Source organism: Schistocerca piceifrons, chromosome 7 (assembly GCF_021461385.2).
Source record: "Schistocerca piceifrons isolate TAMUIC-IGC-003096 chromosome 7, iqSchPice1.1, whole genome shotgun sequence".
NCBI lineage: Eukaryota > Metazoa > Arthropoda > Insecta > Orthoptera > Acrididae > Schistocerca > Schistocerca piceifrons.
The window spans coordinates 80,625,689-80,643,305 of NC_060144.1; the positions used below are offsets into that span (position 1 = coordinate 80,625,689).

At 42.7% G+C, this 17,617-nt stretch overlaps 1 protein-coding gene across 1 annotated transcript in view; it reads right to left on the reverse strand.

The window, feature by feature from the left end:
- LOC124805445 (venom carboxylesterase-6-like) overlaps nucleotides 1–17,617 on the reverse strand; it is a 135,751-nt gene that overhangs the window by 23,805 nt on the left and 94,329 nt on the right. The gene's annotated exons all lie outside the window — the stretch shown is intronic.

Genomic DNA, 17,617 nt, shown 5'->3' on the forward strand with positions numbered 1-17,617 from the left:
GTCCGAAAGAACTTTTTATTTATTTATTGGATGATTCCCCCCGCCAGAGGGGGGGGGGGGTGAGCTGGCAGCAGCACAATTCGCCGCTCGGCAGCCTACAGAAAATTTAAAAAAGAGAATTAGGAGATATGAGAACAATAAAAGCAAGCAATAAAACGGGGACTGTTAAAAACTGAAACATGGAGAAAAAGATGCGAAGAAATTATAAAAACAAACAGTCGGTGATGCTGATTAAAACACATAGTAAATAGACAGGCACAATTTAAAAAACACGGCGACAGTCTGGATTCTGTTCGTATGAGATAAAAAACACAACCAGCCACAGTATGGTGGCTGTTCACAACACTGACAGGGGACGCACAACACTGTACACTCACTTAAAACAGTACAATAGAGGCGACATGGCATCAGGGGGGGGGGGGGGGGAAGGGAGGACCCGACTGAGGAGTGGAAAAGAGGGGGAGGAGAGGAAAAGAAAAAAGGGGGGAGCTGATGGAGGGATAGGACATAGAAAAAGGGGGAGGGGGCTGGGCAGACGCGAGGAGTGGGAAAGGCAGTGGAGAGGAGACCAAAAGGACTCAGGGGAGAGAAGGGAGTCAGAGAGAGGGTAGGCGGGGAAAAAACTGGGTGGAAGGAAGGGGAGAGGGAGCCTGGGAAAAGTGCAGAAGAAGGGAGTAGGAGGTGAGGATCAGAGTTGATAGGAGGGATAAATGGAGGGAGAGAGGGCATAATCCGGGAGAAGGAGTTGATGAAAGCCACCTTGGGAAAGGAAGGGTGTAGAGGTGGAGGGTAGGGGGGACAAAATGGTGAAGGCGTGGGTGGCAGAGGGCAGGGTTTGCAGAGGAGAGGAGCAACCAGGTGATGAGGGGGATCAAGGCGGCGGGAGGTGTAGAAGATGAGGATATGTTTGAGGAAAAGGAGCAGATGGGGGAAAGGAATGAGGTCATAGAGGATCTGTGTGGGGGACGGGAGGCATATACAGAAGGCAAGGCGGTGTGCATGGCGCTTGAAGATCTGGAAGGACTTATAGAATTCCAAAAGAACAGAAACCACTCATTCATGCAACTGATTCGCCTGTATTAGCAATGACTCCACCTTCTTCATTGCGAGCGCACAAGTACGTCCGACCTCCTGTGGGAATCTCAAGAGTGGCAAGCGTGGAGGGTATGGACGGGGCTGCGGATAGGTGGCTCTCGGTGGGAGTGTGGGTCGGCCGTGAGGCGTGTCGAGATAATCCGTGCAGTTGCGAAAAACACGGTGTCCCGGATGGCGCAGTGGTTAAAGTCCTTACCTACTAAGCAGCAGCTCTGGGGTTAGTAGTCCTGGTCCAGCTCACATCTCCACTCGCTGTCGCTGATTCCGTGTAACGTCCCGATCCAGCTGACATCAATAATCTCTTCCCTTTCCTTTGTTCTACCCCCCCCCTACCGCCTTTACCTTCAATTTACATACAATGTATAGCAGATGCGGATGCTGGGTGGTGTCTCTTCTCCCGGCCATGTCCGAAAAAACAGACGCCACACGTTCATATAATCGTTACTATTATCACTACTTCGTTAGAGATATATCAAGATATGAATAACTGGGATGTATGGGATAGGTCATTCATACTGACCCAAAAGGTTTCTTTTTTTGCTGTCATGTGCTTTATTAAAATAAAGGATACAGCTCTATGTCAACAGTTGAGAGGATATACCACCACTTTATTACATACTATTATATACAGTCATATCGCCAACTATTTTACATTTAATATCAACACCTCTACCACTGACAAAGACACAGATATTATCATCATGAGACAGTTTACAAGACCTACGGGTTCTACCACACAATGGTTTACCAATAAAAAAATTAGTCGATGTTTCACCAACACCACGAACTTGAGACATGGTTACCATGAACGTCCGATAACCGAGAACATCACGAGGAGGTATCTCTCGAAAGACGTTGCAGTAGACTTAGTAGTAGTATCAGTACGAATAATCGCAACAGTCAACCAACACTGACCGACAGGATTGTCAGTAACAGAAAAGTAAAATCAAAACGCCATCCTCGAAAAACAGTCTGTCCTTTCAACACATCAATCGAAACGGACCAAATGACATTTATGTTATACTCAGTCTCCACATCCAAAATAGACTTGTAAATCGTAGGCTTCCATCGGAAGACACGATGTATCCTGCGACGAGGCATACTGCCGACTATGCGCCAGCTACCGGAAACACATACCTCCCCGTGATGTTCTCGGTTATCGGACGTTCATGGTAACCATGTCTCAAGTTCGTGGTGTTGGTAAAACATCGACTAATTTTTTTTATTGACAAACCATTGTGTGTTAGAACCTGTAGGTCTTGTAAACTGTCTCATGATGATAATATCTGTGTCTTCGTCCGTGGTAGAGGTGTTGATATGAAATGTAAAATAGTTGGAGGAGGATATTAGTGTTTAACGTCCCGTCGACAACGAGGTCATTAGAGACGGAGCGCAAGCTCGGGTGAGGGAAGGATGGGGAAGGAAATCGGCCGTGCCCTTTCAAAGGAACCAACCCGGCATTTGCCTGAAGCGATTTAGGGAAATCACGGAAAACCTAAATCAGGATGGCCGGAGACGGGATTGAACCGTCGTCCTCCCGAATGCGAGTCCAGTGTGCTAACCACTGCGCCACCTCGCTCGGTAAAATAGTTGGCTATATGACTGTATATAACAGTATGTAATAAAGTGGTGGTACATCCTCTGAACTGTTGACATAGAGGTGTATCCTTTATTTTAAAGGTGTATTGATAAAAAATGGAAAGGCGGTGTGGCTAGGGCCTCCCGTCGGGTAGACCGTTCGCATGGTGCAAGTCTTTCGAGTTGACGCCACTTCAGCGACTTGCGTGTCGATGGGAATAAAATGATGATGATAAGGACAACACAACACACTGTCCCTGAGCGGAGAAAATCTTCGACCCAGCCGGGAATCGAACCCTGGCCGTTAGGTATGACATTCCGTCGCGCTGACCACTTTTTTCCTCATTTTGTTTGATATAGTTCGTTGCGTTTGGTCTGGGCGGTCGTCACAAGACATCCGTTCAAGCCGATCGTTGATTCTTTGACTCATTTTTTAAAATTATTATTACAGAGATCACGCAGCCCTCTGACCGAACACGCTGAGCTACCGTGCCGGCCCCACTCAGCTACCAGGGGCGGACAATATTGATAACATAAGTCACCATTAAATACATATTTTTTTCCTTCCTCATATAGTCAACTCACTACACAAGCACAATGTATACTATAGTCATTAGCGACAGCGGTCGGATACATGGCACTGGCAGTGTGGCTTCTTCCGATTTCTGTCAATTCAGGGGCAAGAATCCTCTAATCAAGTGATTCACAAACAGTAACCTTAGTGCACATATTTTAACTGGGTTGATTTGAAATCAAGGTGCAGGGTATATGTGAACCACTTCTCACTACGGAGAATAGTGATGCAGGGCAAGCATGCTTTGAAACAGATGCCTAGCCTCGTTGTGGATGGTTAGTTTCCTTTTCTGAGACGAAGTTGTACTCGCCATGCACTGAGAACTGCTACATCACTCTGTAAAAAGGTGGTGAGCAGTACCGATTTTCTCATTCACTCTTTAATTCGCGGTTCAATAAAAACACTTACAAAAATTACGTTTCGTCATTTTAAAAATTAGCGTTCAAAAAAATCTTTGTACTCTAAAATTCTGTTGGTACTGACTTTGTTTTTCTTTTGGGGAGGAAGGAGGCAAGGGGATACTGGTAATGTTGTGTACGACTTCGTACACAACAGTAAGCAAAGGTGAGCTACAGAGCGGTGTGGCAGTTCGTCGTAGGAAACCTGGACAAGAGCAGGAATAATTTTCGCACAAGTAAACACAGTAAACAGGAGATTTAATTAACTTTATTTCGCCAAGAGTGCAAAGACTCACTACAAATAAAGCAGCGAGAAACAGAGTCCAGCTACCACAATGTGAACAAGCATGAGGCTCCCGAAAGTAAGCACGAACGATAGTATTGGAACCGCGAATTGGCAGCGTCTACATAGTGCCAAGCAGCGGAGAAGCTCCAAGTGTGAGTGGGCCACCTGACTACCACCAGCCGTCCTATATTGCGGCGATGGAATGCTTTTGTAGTACCGTGCTGCTGCAGGCGTGACGCAGCGTGTGTGCTCCGTTGGGTCCACTGGAATTTGCATGACCGCTATAAGCATCTGATGGTAACTTACAATTCTGATGACCACTGTGTGACACCTGTGGTGTGGTACTGATACATGATACCATAGTTAGTACACTGGAGAGCGAAAAAAACTGGTAAACCTGACTAATATTGTCTTGGGTTCCTGCGAGCATGCAGAAGTGCCGCAACACGAAGTGGCATGGACTCTACTAGTGTCTGAATTAGTGCTGGACGGAACTGACACCAAGAATCCTGCAGGGCTGTCCATAAATCTATAAGAGTAGCAGCAAGTGGAGAAATCTTCTGAACAGCACGTGAAAGGCATCCCAGATACGCTCAATATTCTTCATTTCTGGGGAGTTTGGTGCGCAGCGGAAGTGTTTAAACTCGGAAGAGTGTTCCTGGAGCCACTCTGTACCAATTCGGACGTGTTGGGTATCGCATTCTCCTGCTGGAATTGCCCTAGTCCGTCGGAATGCGCAAGGGACATGAATGGATGCAGGTAATCAGAAGAGTCGTATCTAGACGTATCAAGGGTCTCATATCACTCCAACTGCACACACCCCACACCATTACAGAGCATCTACCAGCGTGAACAGTCCCCTGCTGACGTTCAGCATCCATGCATTCATGAGGCTGCTTTAGTACCCGTACGCGTCCATCCGCTCGATAAGATTTGAAACGAGACTCGTCCGATCAGGCAACATTTTTCCAGTCATCAACAGCCAATGTCGATGCTGACAAGTCCAAGAGAGGCGTAAAGTTTCGTGTCGTACAGTTATCAAGGGTGGGCCTTCGACTCCAAAAGCCCATATCGATGATTTTTCGTTGAATAGTTTGCACACTGACACTTGTTGATGGGCCAGCATTGCAATCTGCAGCATTTTGCGGAAGGATTGCGCTTCTGTCACATTGAACGATTCTCTTCAGTCGTGGTTGGTTCCGTTCTTGCAAGATCTTTTTCCGGCCGCATCGATGTCGGAGATTTGATGTTTTAACGGATTCCTGATATTCACGGTACAGTCGTGAAATGGTCCTATGGGAAAATCCCCACTTCATCGCTACCTCGGAGATGTTTGTCCCATCGCTCGTGAACCAACTATAACACCAACTATAACTTGCCACTGTAGCAGCAACCCATCGAACAACTCCGCCAGACACTTGTTGCCTTATATAGGCATTGCCGACCGCAGCGCCGTGGTCTGCCTGTTTATACATCACTGTATTTAAATACGCATGCCTATAGCTGTTTCTTTGACGCTTCAGTGTATCTGATTGCATTAAGGGGCAATGGTGTCACACAGATTGGAAACCACTGCTCTATACAAAGTATTTATTTTTATTGGCAGAACATAAGTGATTTTATGTACCTTTCTTAATCCTTTTATGAGTTTCATTTGTGGTGATAATCAGCACTACATATTCTGCTTTTATCCTCAGCTGGTAAAAAGTGACCAGAGTGACATAAGTTACAGCTTCCACCAACCTTTCATGCAAATGATTTGAATCAGGAGGGAACCACAGTTCTTAATACAGACACAACAAAAGGATAAGACACAGCGACATCCATAGCTCTTGGATAGAATTTCCACATAGTATGATGCATGGACGATAGCTCTCTTTAAATGTTAATGCAATTAATACCACAGCTATTGGGTGACAAACTTAATGGCAAATTTATGGGAAGTGTGCAGATCTGTAACTTTCCCACCACCCAGAAAAAGTATCCTTCTGTTGATAGCGACCTTGAAATAAAGCACCATGCGTGACAATTATCACCATCTTGGTGAAATTTAATATTTATATTTGGAAAAAGTCAGAACACAAAACTCTTCAAAACACTTTTCCAACAGATAAATAGAATGATTTACTTTCACTCTCTCCCTCCCGCTTGATCTCTGACTCTACCACCCTTCTTCCTCAATATCTGTCTCTCTCCCTCCATCCTTCTTCTCTCTCTCTTTTCCTGTCTTTCTCTCTCTCTCTCTCTCTCTCTCTCTCTCTCTCTCTGTCTGTCTCTTCCTGCCTCTCTGCATCCCCCTCTCCCTCTCGTTCTCCTCCCTCCCTCCTGCTCTCTCCCGTCCTCCCGCCCTCACCCACTTTGTCATCCTTCCTCCCCCTCCTTTTTGTCCCCCTCCTTTCTTCCCTCTCAGTTTCCGTCCCTGTCGGTCTCTCTCCCTCCATCTCCCTCCCTGCTATGTCCCACTCCACATGCATCTTAGATTCGACATCTGCTCCCTTTCTCTCTTTCTCATCTGTCCCTCCATCTGCCCCTCTGCCTCCTCTCATCCCTCTCGGTCTCTTTTGCTCTCGTTTCTCTTTATCTCTCTGATTTTCCCTCTCTCTTTCTCCAGAAACACACATAAATGTTTATTCTTGTCCATGTTAAACTAGTAGCGTACTCGAAAAATAAAATAGCACATTTCAGTTTGACATATACTTAAATTTTTGTCACGCAACGTTTCATCACTTTCAAGGTCGCGCTACACTGGGCATGGATAAACGTCTGCTCAACATATCCAGTCTCCAGCAAGGCATTAACACAATTGTGCTAGATGCACATCATCTACGCTACACTCTGCAAGCAATAGCGACTGTGCTATGCAGAACTGACAGCCAGCTATTCCACTAAAGCATGCTGACTGAAATACATATCGTAGAGGATTATTACAAGTATTCCAGGCTAAACTTAAATGCGAACAACCTTTAGTGAAACATAGTAGCAAATGATGTTAATTTTTTCAGGGCCAAATGAAATAACCAGTACATATTAACTACCCTGGTGTCCAAAATTAAAGCAACAAAGTGAAATTTTGCAAGGTTGCGTTTATTTTGCCACAGAATAGTGTAAACAGGTGATAGTAAAGTACGAACAGTATAAAGAATACAGAACGCAAACGACTGCAACATACAAAAAAGTAGACAAAAATGTTCTTCGTTTTATCCAACTTAACGGATTTTCACACACATTCTGACAACTGGTTAATGTGCTCAGTATGGCGTGTGACCACCTCTGGCAGCCGCAATACAGGCCCGACAACGACGGGGCGTACTGTGAATGATGTCATCATTCTCATGTTGAGGCAGTAACGCCTATTCTTCCTACGGAGCTGCTCGCAAGTCTTTGGTTGGTGGATGCTGACGTGACGCAACCCCATCTTCCATCTTCCTAGTGCATCCAAGGGATTCAAATCGGGCAAGGAAGCAGGCCGCGCTATGCGTGCAATATCTTCAGTTTCCAAGAAAATATCAACCACCTGTGCCCTATGAGGTCGAGCACTGTCGTCCATGAGTATGACGTCTGAGCCCATAGCACCTCGCAACAACCGCAGATGAGGTCCCAAGATCTCGTCACGATACCTGACAGCAGTTAAAACTTGCCGATCCACTAGTCCAATTTCATGAAGATCGTCCAGGAGCTCGGAATTACCGGACAGAGTAATGAGAAAATTCCCGACCTAGTCTCGCTGTGTTTTCGATCGCCAACTGTTTTTAAATCTTTTAGTATGGCCTGTAGATAGCAGTAGGATACGCTAGCTAGTGACAGAAAACAATTTTTGTGTCGATGATGGAAAATCGTGCTATCTATCATTGATTGATGATCGCATTCCTCCTGAAGCAAACTGCGATAAAATTGAATTGGAACACGTGCTGTTTGTCATCACTGACTTATCATTCGCAGAAAAGAGCGTGTATTTTTCCACGCATTTATTGTGCAGTAAATGCAAAAAAGCAAGAAGGGGTCATCTGTCACCTGCCACAAATCGTGGCGGAAGTATTCAGCATCATACGGATGTTTCCTGGTGTCACTGTGGTCACAGACGAGTTCCCGTCGATTACTATCAAACAGAAGTACGACATTCGACCGCAAAGCATGCAAGCTGTTTTTAACTATCTCAAGAACCACAACCGTTTGTGTGCTAACTTATTTGTTACTTATTAGTCTATTCTGTAACGTTACTAAGTAACACACCACCTTGGTGACTATGGTGTATCCTCTGCTACGAAAAAATGTTAACAAGTTGCAGGGCCAGACTATTCTTCCTTTTCTACAGCTGTTCTCAATGTTAATATTTTTCTTGTCTTTTACATAATTACACAATGAATTTTTAAAAAATTATGTGACGCATGAAGTACATTTTGGTAAACGAAAATAAATTTTATTGTATTCTTAAGAAGAAATTAATAGACGAAAGGAAACATTTAGATAATAAAAGAGATCCCTTCACCTGACTGTTGAAAGTAGAAGGGCTTCTGTAAACACATTGAGCCTCCCTCACCTGAAATAGCATATTCTGATCTACTATGGTTACTATTATATATCGGGTGATCAAAAAGTCAGTATAAAATTGAAAACTGAATAAATCACGGAATAATGTAGATAGAGAGGTACAAATTGACACACATGCTTGGAATTACATGGGGTTTTATTAGAACTAAAAAAATACAAACGTTCAAAAAATGCCCGACAGATGGGGCTTCATCTGATCAGAATAGTAATAATTAGCATAACAAAGTAAGACAGAGCAAAGATGATTTCTTTACAGGAAATGCTCAATATGTCCACCATTATTCCTCAACAACAGCTGTAGTCGAGGAATAACAGCACTGTAAAGCATGTTCGGAGTTATGGTGAGGCATTGGCGTCGGATGTTGTCTTTCAGCATCCTTAGAGATGTCGGTCGATCACGACACACTTGCGACTTCAGGTAACCCCAAAGCCAATAATCGCACGGACTGAGGTCTGGGGACCTGGTAGGCCAAGCATGACCAAAGTGGCGGCTGAGCACACGATCATCACCAAACGACGCACGCAACAGTTCTTTCAAGCGTCTAGCAATACTTTTTTTTTGTTCTAATAAAACCCCATGTCATTCCAAGCATGTGTGTCAATTTTTACCTCTCTATCTACATTATTCCGCGGTTTATTAATTTTTCAAATTTATACTGACTTTTTGATCACCCGGTATATGTGTATGTTGTGAGATTAGCCCTATGTGGTTTGTGTGTGATGTACGACAGTACTATTTGTTACTACAGCTACTTCCTCCATCTGTCCGCGCCATAAGCGGCAGATGAGAATCGGAAGGGTGATCTCGAGGCTCCTCTTACCGAAGGGCACTTTGGATCTTTGTTGTGCATTCGTGTTTGTTTAGTTGAGTCTTATGAAACTGCATAAGTGTTTTTATGTCCAATATTATGAAGTTCACATGTTTTATATTTTGCATCTTACACAGTTTATGTACTACACAGTTACATGTTTGAAAATAACTTGTTTTACCTTGTACACACAAGAAAATTCGTTGTTTTATTTCTTACTACCAACTTATTCCTAAATCCCACGTATACAAGGTGAAGAAAAATTCGCGCACTCCGTCTTCGCAGCGCGATTTGTCACTTACTAGCAATACAAAAATGTCTCACTGAAAATTTCGTCCTACGCATATTTCGGGCAGTAAATGGACGTTAAAGATTAACAATCTGGCAACACTGTTACCACATGCATAGTAACTACTTGTCTTTCGTGAATCCTCCCCCAATGGTCTTATCGATTAATACCAACTATTATTCTTGCCACTTTCAGGTCCATTACATTTCGTTAGAGCCTTACGTCACCAGTATGACTAGTAACGCGCTTTGCAAGTAATTTCTATGGGACCATTTGAAGGAGGGTGCAGAGAAAACAGGTTGGGAATTTAGTAGATGCAGTTGCGCGAAACAATTCACGTTCACGCAAAACGTTTTTTTTAAAAGCGGACCAATGAAAACGATTGTGCTTCCATTTCTGTGTTTGCAATATGTAACTACAAATGTCGCTGTATGAGGATTAAGACGCCAGGTACTGTACCACGCAGACTGCTTTATCAAATAAAAAAAAATAAGCCTTGACCCAGAATAGAACCTTCCACCTCCTGCATGCTAACCCAAAACGCTATCCACTGCACCAACCGCAGAGTAATACTGCTACATCCTGCCAGCGGTAGTTACTGTACAAGAGATTACAGTGTTGCCAGATTGCTGATCTGGAACGTCCATTTGCTGCCCGTAATATGCACAGGACGAAATCCTGTGAGAGACATTTTTGCGTTGCCAGTATGTGAGTTCGACTGCGCTAATTTTTCTTCACCCTGTACATTACTTGCAGTATTGTTGCAGTCGTGCGATCTGCTACCAAGCCGTATATGTACGAGGGTTAGTCAAATGATAACCTTAAATTTGTAATAATAAATCGAATTTTCGCGCCGTTATCCTCTAAGTTGGTAAGCGTGCTACAAACAACGTGCAGAATGGCCTGTAGGTGGCAGCAGAGTGCAGATGCACACATACCGTCGCAGTATCAGTATAAAGATGGCCACCACACTTTCGACTTGCACCAGGGAAGAACAGCGTTCTGTTATTGCACCAGGGAAGAACAGCGTTCTGTTATTCGGTTTTTGCGTAGTGAAGATGTGAAACCTCTTGAAATTCATCGACGAGTGAAGGTTCAGTACGGTGATGTATGTTTGTCACAGGAGCAAGTCTACGAATGGAGTAGGAAGTTCGCAAATTGTGTGACTTCAGTGGAAGATGGTCCTCGTCCAGGTCAGGCACAACGAGTTGTGACTCCACAGAACATTGCAGCAGTTGAATCCATAATGAAGGAAAACCGCCGAGTGACAATGAATGACATTGCAGCATGTTTACAGATTAGTCACAGGTCAGCACACTACATTGTGCATGATGTGCTCCAGTTTCACAAAGTGTCTGCAAGATGGGTGCCACGGTAGCTTACTCCTGAAAGGAGAGAACGACGTGTTGATGCTTGTGAAGAATTTCTTCGGTGCTTTGAACGAGAAGGTGATAGCTTCCTTGCAAAAATCGTTACTGGGGATGAAACCTGGGTTCACTTCCACCAACCGGAAACGAAGAGAGCGAGCGAGGAATGGCGCCATTCCTCATCACCAAAACCAAAGAAGTTTCGAACAGAACCATCAGCAGGGAACGTTATGCTGACTCTCTTTTGGGATGAAAAAGGCGTCATTTTGGAGCATTACATGCCTAGAGGGACCACTGTCACCAGATCTCCTAAAAAAATCATCTGCGGCCTTCAATCATATCAAAGCGATGTGGATTGCTGTCAGCAGGTGTCCTTTTGCAACATGACAATGCAAGGCCCCACACTGCCCGTACAACAGTTGCAACAATCACAGTCCTGCCTTTTGAGTGTCTTCCACATCCACCATACTCACCAGACCTTGCTCCAAGTGATTTCCATATGTCTGGACCACTCAAAGACGCAATGGAGGAAAGACGTTCAGTTCTGATGAAGAGGTACGCCACGCAGTGTGTGAGTGGTTGCATGGACTACCAAAAGAATTTTTTTCTAAAGGAATTTATTCACTTTGTAAGCGCTGGAGGACTTGCATTGAGGGTGAGGGAGAATACGTTGAAAAGTGATACAGCTTTGTACCACTTCTGCACAATAAGTAATATTTAAAAAAATATTTAAGGTTTTCTTTTGAGTCACCGCCGTATGTACCTGTATCTGGTGATACTGGTGTGTTCATGTCATCATCTGTGTCTGTACGCTCATCTGTTTCCATATCAGCCTTTGAATCACTGTTGTCCTACGTATCACGCTGTGGCGTAGAGTGTGTGTCTGATCGTCATCTTGTATACGGTCATTATTGCTTACAAGTCTCGTGAATATCAATCCTGTCCATTTCGAGCAGTTGGTCAGCTCTGTAAATGATTTTCTATAATAGTTATCAAAATTTAAAAGTCCGCTACATGTATTTTACCTAATGTGTTTTTATCAGATTATGATTCTTATCTAAATGAAGAATACATCTAAGCCCACAGTAGCGACATCTATGAAGCATATAGGCACACAGATTTCTAGTAGCTACTGCACTTCGGTAGTTTTGTATAGTAACGCCAGTTATGAAATGTCTGTGTGGACGATGTGGCTTATTTTACACCATATTTTAGTTCTACGTGACGGTGCTTTGCTGAGTGTATAAATGTTTGACGATGCCATTACCGCTTTATCACATTAGGACATGGTGTAAAACAGGTACGCTTTACCTTATTTTATCTGTACATTTCCCAGTTTGTATGAGAGTATATTGTGATATGTAATGCCATATTGCTTTGTAAGATAGACTACCCATTAGATGTATTTTTTTTTTGTTTTGGAGATATGAAGATGGTCATTACTGACTGAAAACGCCGGCCGTGGTGCCCGAGCGGTTCTAGGCGCTTCAGTCCGGAACCGAGCGACTGCTACGGTCACAGGTTCGAATCCTGCCTCGGGCATGGATGTGTGTGATGTCCTTAGGTTAGTTAGGTTTAAGTAGTTCTAAGTTCTAGGGGACTGATGACCTCAGATGTTGAGTCCCGCCGGCCGGGGTGGCCGAGCGGTTCTAGGCGCTACAGTCTGGAACCCCGTTACCGCTACGGTCGCAAGTTCGAATCCTGCCTTGGGCATGGATGTGTGGTGTCCTTAGGTTAGTTAGGTTTAAGTAGTTCTAAGTTCTAGGGGACTGATGACCTCAGAAGTTAAGTCCCATAGTGCTCAGAGCCATTTGAACCATTTTTTTGTTGAGTCCCATAGTGCTCAGAGCCATTTGAACCATTTGACTGAAAACGGTCATCCTCAAAGTCATCAAAGACTGGAATAAAACAACAAACTGGATTTTGAAGTGTATTCGAAATGACTTTCAAGAAACCCCAACACAGTCACCAGTAGCCCAAAAAGATCTATCCACCACACCAGTTGTAATTTCTGCACAACAGTATCACGATTTAATGTATCTAAAATCGGTTATTCCAAGATATTACGAAGGTCTTCTTTAGAAATAATGTCCAGTAAATTTTGTGAAAAAAAATCTTATCCATTACTCTTTTATGTGATAACCTTTAAAATTAAAATTGAGTTTGTTCAACCTATTTGTGTGCTCAGCTCTGTTAGTAATATTAAAAACCATTTAAATGCAAAAACTCGTGATTTGTTGTTTGTTAACAATTTTTTGTTGAAAAACCTCATACCTTAGCAAATAAGATCATATATCCCACAAAACAGCAAATATTGTAGCTGCAGCTTATGACAACACATCTTGACAACAGTATATTAAAAATTGTACATATTAGAAATTCTGTTTTTGTTTCCTGTAAAATAAATATATCATAAAAAGGGGTTTTGCTATCTAAACGACTTAACGACCAGTGTAATCAACATCACAACAATTCTCCCCTTTTCTGGTCTCAGTGGAGAAGAAATGTCATCAACCGCCGTCCGGGGAGTCTCAAGATACGTCTTCGTTGACCATCGGTGCCCATTTCGAAGCGGGCTCGTCACTGAAGTCGATTCTACTTCAGTCAATAAGACTCCAGCCCGAAGATGTGTCTGAAGAGGCCCTGGACAGCAGTGGGATGTCAACATGACTGTCTCCCACCATACCGCCCGATGACAAGGAGTGATGGTGCGGGGCACCTTTTCTTTTCATGGCAGGACCCTTTTGGTTGTCATCCACGCAGCCTGACAGCGCAACGATACGTCGACGACATTCTACGCCCCGTTTTGTTGACCTTCATGGCAATCTATCCTGGACTTACATTTCATCAAGACGATTCCCCCCCCCCCACATGGCGAGAGTGTCCACTGCTTGCCTTCGTGCTTTCGAAACCCTACCTTGGCCAAGGGGTTTGCCGGACCTTTCCCCAATTGATTGGTTGATTTGAGGGACGGAACCAAACAGTGAGGTCATCGGTCCCATCGGATTAGGGAAGGATGAGGAAGGAAATCGGCCGTGCCCTTTCGAAGGAACCATCCCGGCATTTTCCAGAAGCGCATTAGGAAAATAACGGAAAATCTAAATCAGGTTCACGGGAAGCGGGTCCGAACCGTCGTCCTCCCGATGCGAGTCCATTGCGCTAACCACTGCGCCACCTCGCTCGGTCTTCCCAGTTGAGAACGTTTGAAGCATTATGGGCAGGGACTTTCGACCAGATTGAGATTTTGACGATATATCGCGCCACATGGGCAAAATCTGGCATTATATCGCTTAGGAGTACATCCAACAATTCTATCAGTCAATGCCAAGCGAAATAATTGCTTGCATGAGGGCTAGAGATATCTCAATTTATAAAGCTCTTTTCCTTGAATACATCATCCAATTATTCTAAAATTGTTTTTATTTATTTGCTGCAGATGTACGTCACACTCACCGATTTCCATCCCATTCGGATAATTCCTTTAAGTTTCATCTTTTTTTCTTTTCCCTTAGAGCGAAAAATAAATATCACAGCATGAATTGAAACCTCTCCGCTTTTTCTCGATCTATAGACCCTTGATAATAGTAGATTACCTTTCAATATTTAAATATACCATATTTCATATTTTCTGAACAAGAATTTAAAATAAAAGAAGCCAAAAAAATCCAAATGTTTTGTGAAATGATTTGTCTAAAAATAAGAATTAAAACTGTTTAGAGAACTATTTGATGCACGTTTGAATGATGCTTGGAATAATGTACAGCAAATGAGGACTCAATACGGAATTTAAACTTCAATGTTTAACTTAAGGCTTTTGATTTTTAAAGAGTACTATAGGATAATCGTCTGATGACTTACGTAAATCATGCTGTCTGTTGTAGCCTTGACATACTCTCTATGCCCGAAGGTGTACAAAATTCCAACAGTTTTGCATAATACTTCAAATATCTGGAAAGAAAACGCGTGTGGTGCAAAAAGTAATGTTTTCCTAAAGTTCTTGCTCGCTGACTGTCCCCATTAATAAAATTTAAATGATTTCGAGCATCATTCAAAGGTGCGTCAAGTGTTGCTCTAATCTGTTTTATTTCTTACTTTTAGATACATAATTTCACAAAACATGTGACACATGTTTTCAATTTTTCGGTCTTTTTTTTTCTTTTTGCATCACCTCATTCAAAAGCTACTATTCTCCTTTTGTCTGGACGTTTTATCGCCCGTTTCACGTCTGCAGAAGGCTACATTCCATAGAAATGCATTCAAGAAATACTCTCTGATATTTATCTGTTTTCGGTAGTAATAGGTTTTCAGAAACGCTTCCTTGCTATCAACTCTCTGCATTTTATAGGCCTTTACTTCGGCCACCGTTGAAAATAACAAAACCTACCTACTCCCTCCACATCACCTGATTTAATTCGACTACACTCTTTGAGTTTTGTTGATATTTAGACGATAACTAGAAATCCTAGAGATTTCTGGTGCTACAGAAGGATGTTGAAGATGGGCTAGAGAGATATAGCTATCAGTGAAGATGTGATGAGAAGAGCACAGGGAAGCTGATTCTCCTGGATCCACATCCAAAGAGGAGAACACAAACTCTTAGTAAACTTTAATATCGCAGCCAATAGCCATCATAGACTGCGGCTCGGAGGAGCCACAGATTGCGGCTCACGATTGTCTACGGGGGGCGTGCGCAGCACATCATGTGGGCCGAGCCACATGTAGCAACACGGCCAGGCAGGCTCTGCGACCCAGTGTAGTGCAGTCCGTTTGATCAGTTGCCATACATCACACCATTCTGCTTGTTGGATTTCGACTCTGCATTGCACCTGGACTTTTTTGTTTCCATTATTGATTTTTATTGAGTGCTTTGTTCATACAGAAATTGTTTTTGTTTACAGGTTATGTGTTCGTATCAGGACGAGTCAGAAAAATACAGTCACTAGGACAGTAGCAGGACTACTTATTGAGGAGTTGCTGCGTATGCCAAAGGATGCCATACATGCAGCAGACTGTGCGATGCAGGGCGTGGTACCGTTGGGAAAATGAAGAGGAAGGCAGAAGAGTGGAATCTCGCATTGGTGCACACCAACTTATAATCTCAAGACACTATAAATTTAAAATGGAAGAATGCTAAGTTCAGTCGTTAATAATATGAATTTATTGCAGAATAGTTTCGACTATAGAACAGCAATGACTGATGCTACAGGTAACAGAAACAAATAAGTTACAAGGATATACAAGACAGTGCACAGCAGTAAAAACACAAATAAGAAAAATATGTACCATACATCTCCCAATGTAGTCACATCAGACTTGTACTTAAACACATATCTCTTTCAAATCTGAATACACCTATAAACGTACTGAAAGAAAGGAGCAGCGTATCTGACAAATTACAAACATGAACTGAAGTTATTGTTTACAAACTACTGCACCACCAACAGTTTGACCACCTCGGCCAAGAGCAGCCTCTACGTGGGTAAATAGTCAAACTAAAGTTTATTTTTGTAAAAATATCAAGATAGGTGCATATCGTTATATCTAGATTGGTAAATATAGACGTGACATAGGCCGTTAATATCAGAAGCTAGCCAATACCGTTACTGTCATCTGTTAGTTTTCGCACATAGATTCGAATTCACTTATAGTCGTTTTGCTGAGTCCTTCATAGATAGCCATGTTTTGCACATCCTTGCCCTTTTCCGTGTCACTGTTTTATATTTTAGATAAGGTTGCTGCTTTATAAAATTTTATATCACATTCTGTTTGTACGAGAATGAGTCTATGATTTTTTTTAAATTTTATACATTTATATGCAAATGTGTTCACTCGCCAGTTATAGATGGCACTTCCCACTTTTTGTAACTCGTTTTTCGAAACGTTGACATGTCTATATTTGTATTAACATTATTAATTTACTTTTTATAAGTCTTTGGCTAACTTCTAATTTCAACAGTGTATGTCACGTCTATATTTATCAACGTCGATGTAATTCCATGCCCCTATCTTGATATTTTTTTAAAAATGAACTTTAGCTTCATTACTTGCCCACACAGAGGGCGCTCTTGGTCGATGTGGCCAAACCGTTGGTGCTGTTGTAATCTGTAAACAACTTCAGTTCATGTTCGTATTCTGTCATGTATGCTGCATCTCTTTCTCCCTATGTTTATAGGTGTGACTGTGCATTCAAATCTGAAAGAGATATGTGTTTAAGCACAAGTTTGATGTGATCACGTTGGCAGATGTATGGAATATATTTTTCTCCTTTGTATTTTTACTGCGGTGCACTATCTTGTATCTTATTGTTTCTGTTACCTGTATCACTGATGATGGATTTTCTGTAGTCAAAATGGATCTGCAGTAAATTCAGATTATTTGCGACTGATCGCTGCATTCTTCCATTTGCATATCCAACGCTCGCTGCACAAAGGACTGCTATGGAGTCCAACATAAGTACTATCAACTCCGTTCAACAGATCTCCCGACACCATCGGCAAATTTCAAAGATTTAAATCTTCTAGGTGAACTTTAACTCCCTTTCCAAAATTCCCTTTGGTTTCCTTTACTGCCTGAGCCGTGATGTGCCTTTTTCTGTCACACCAGCTCTTTGGCAGTACTATCGATTACACGGCTGTACTACGATATTTGCCCATGTTGTGATCTGGCAACGGGT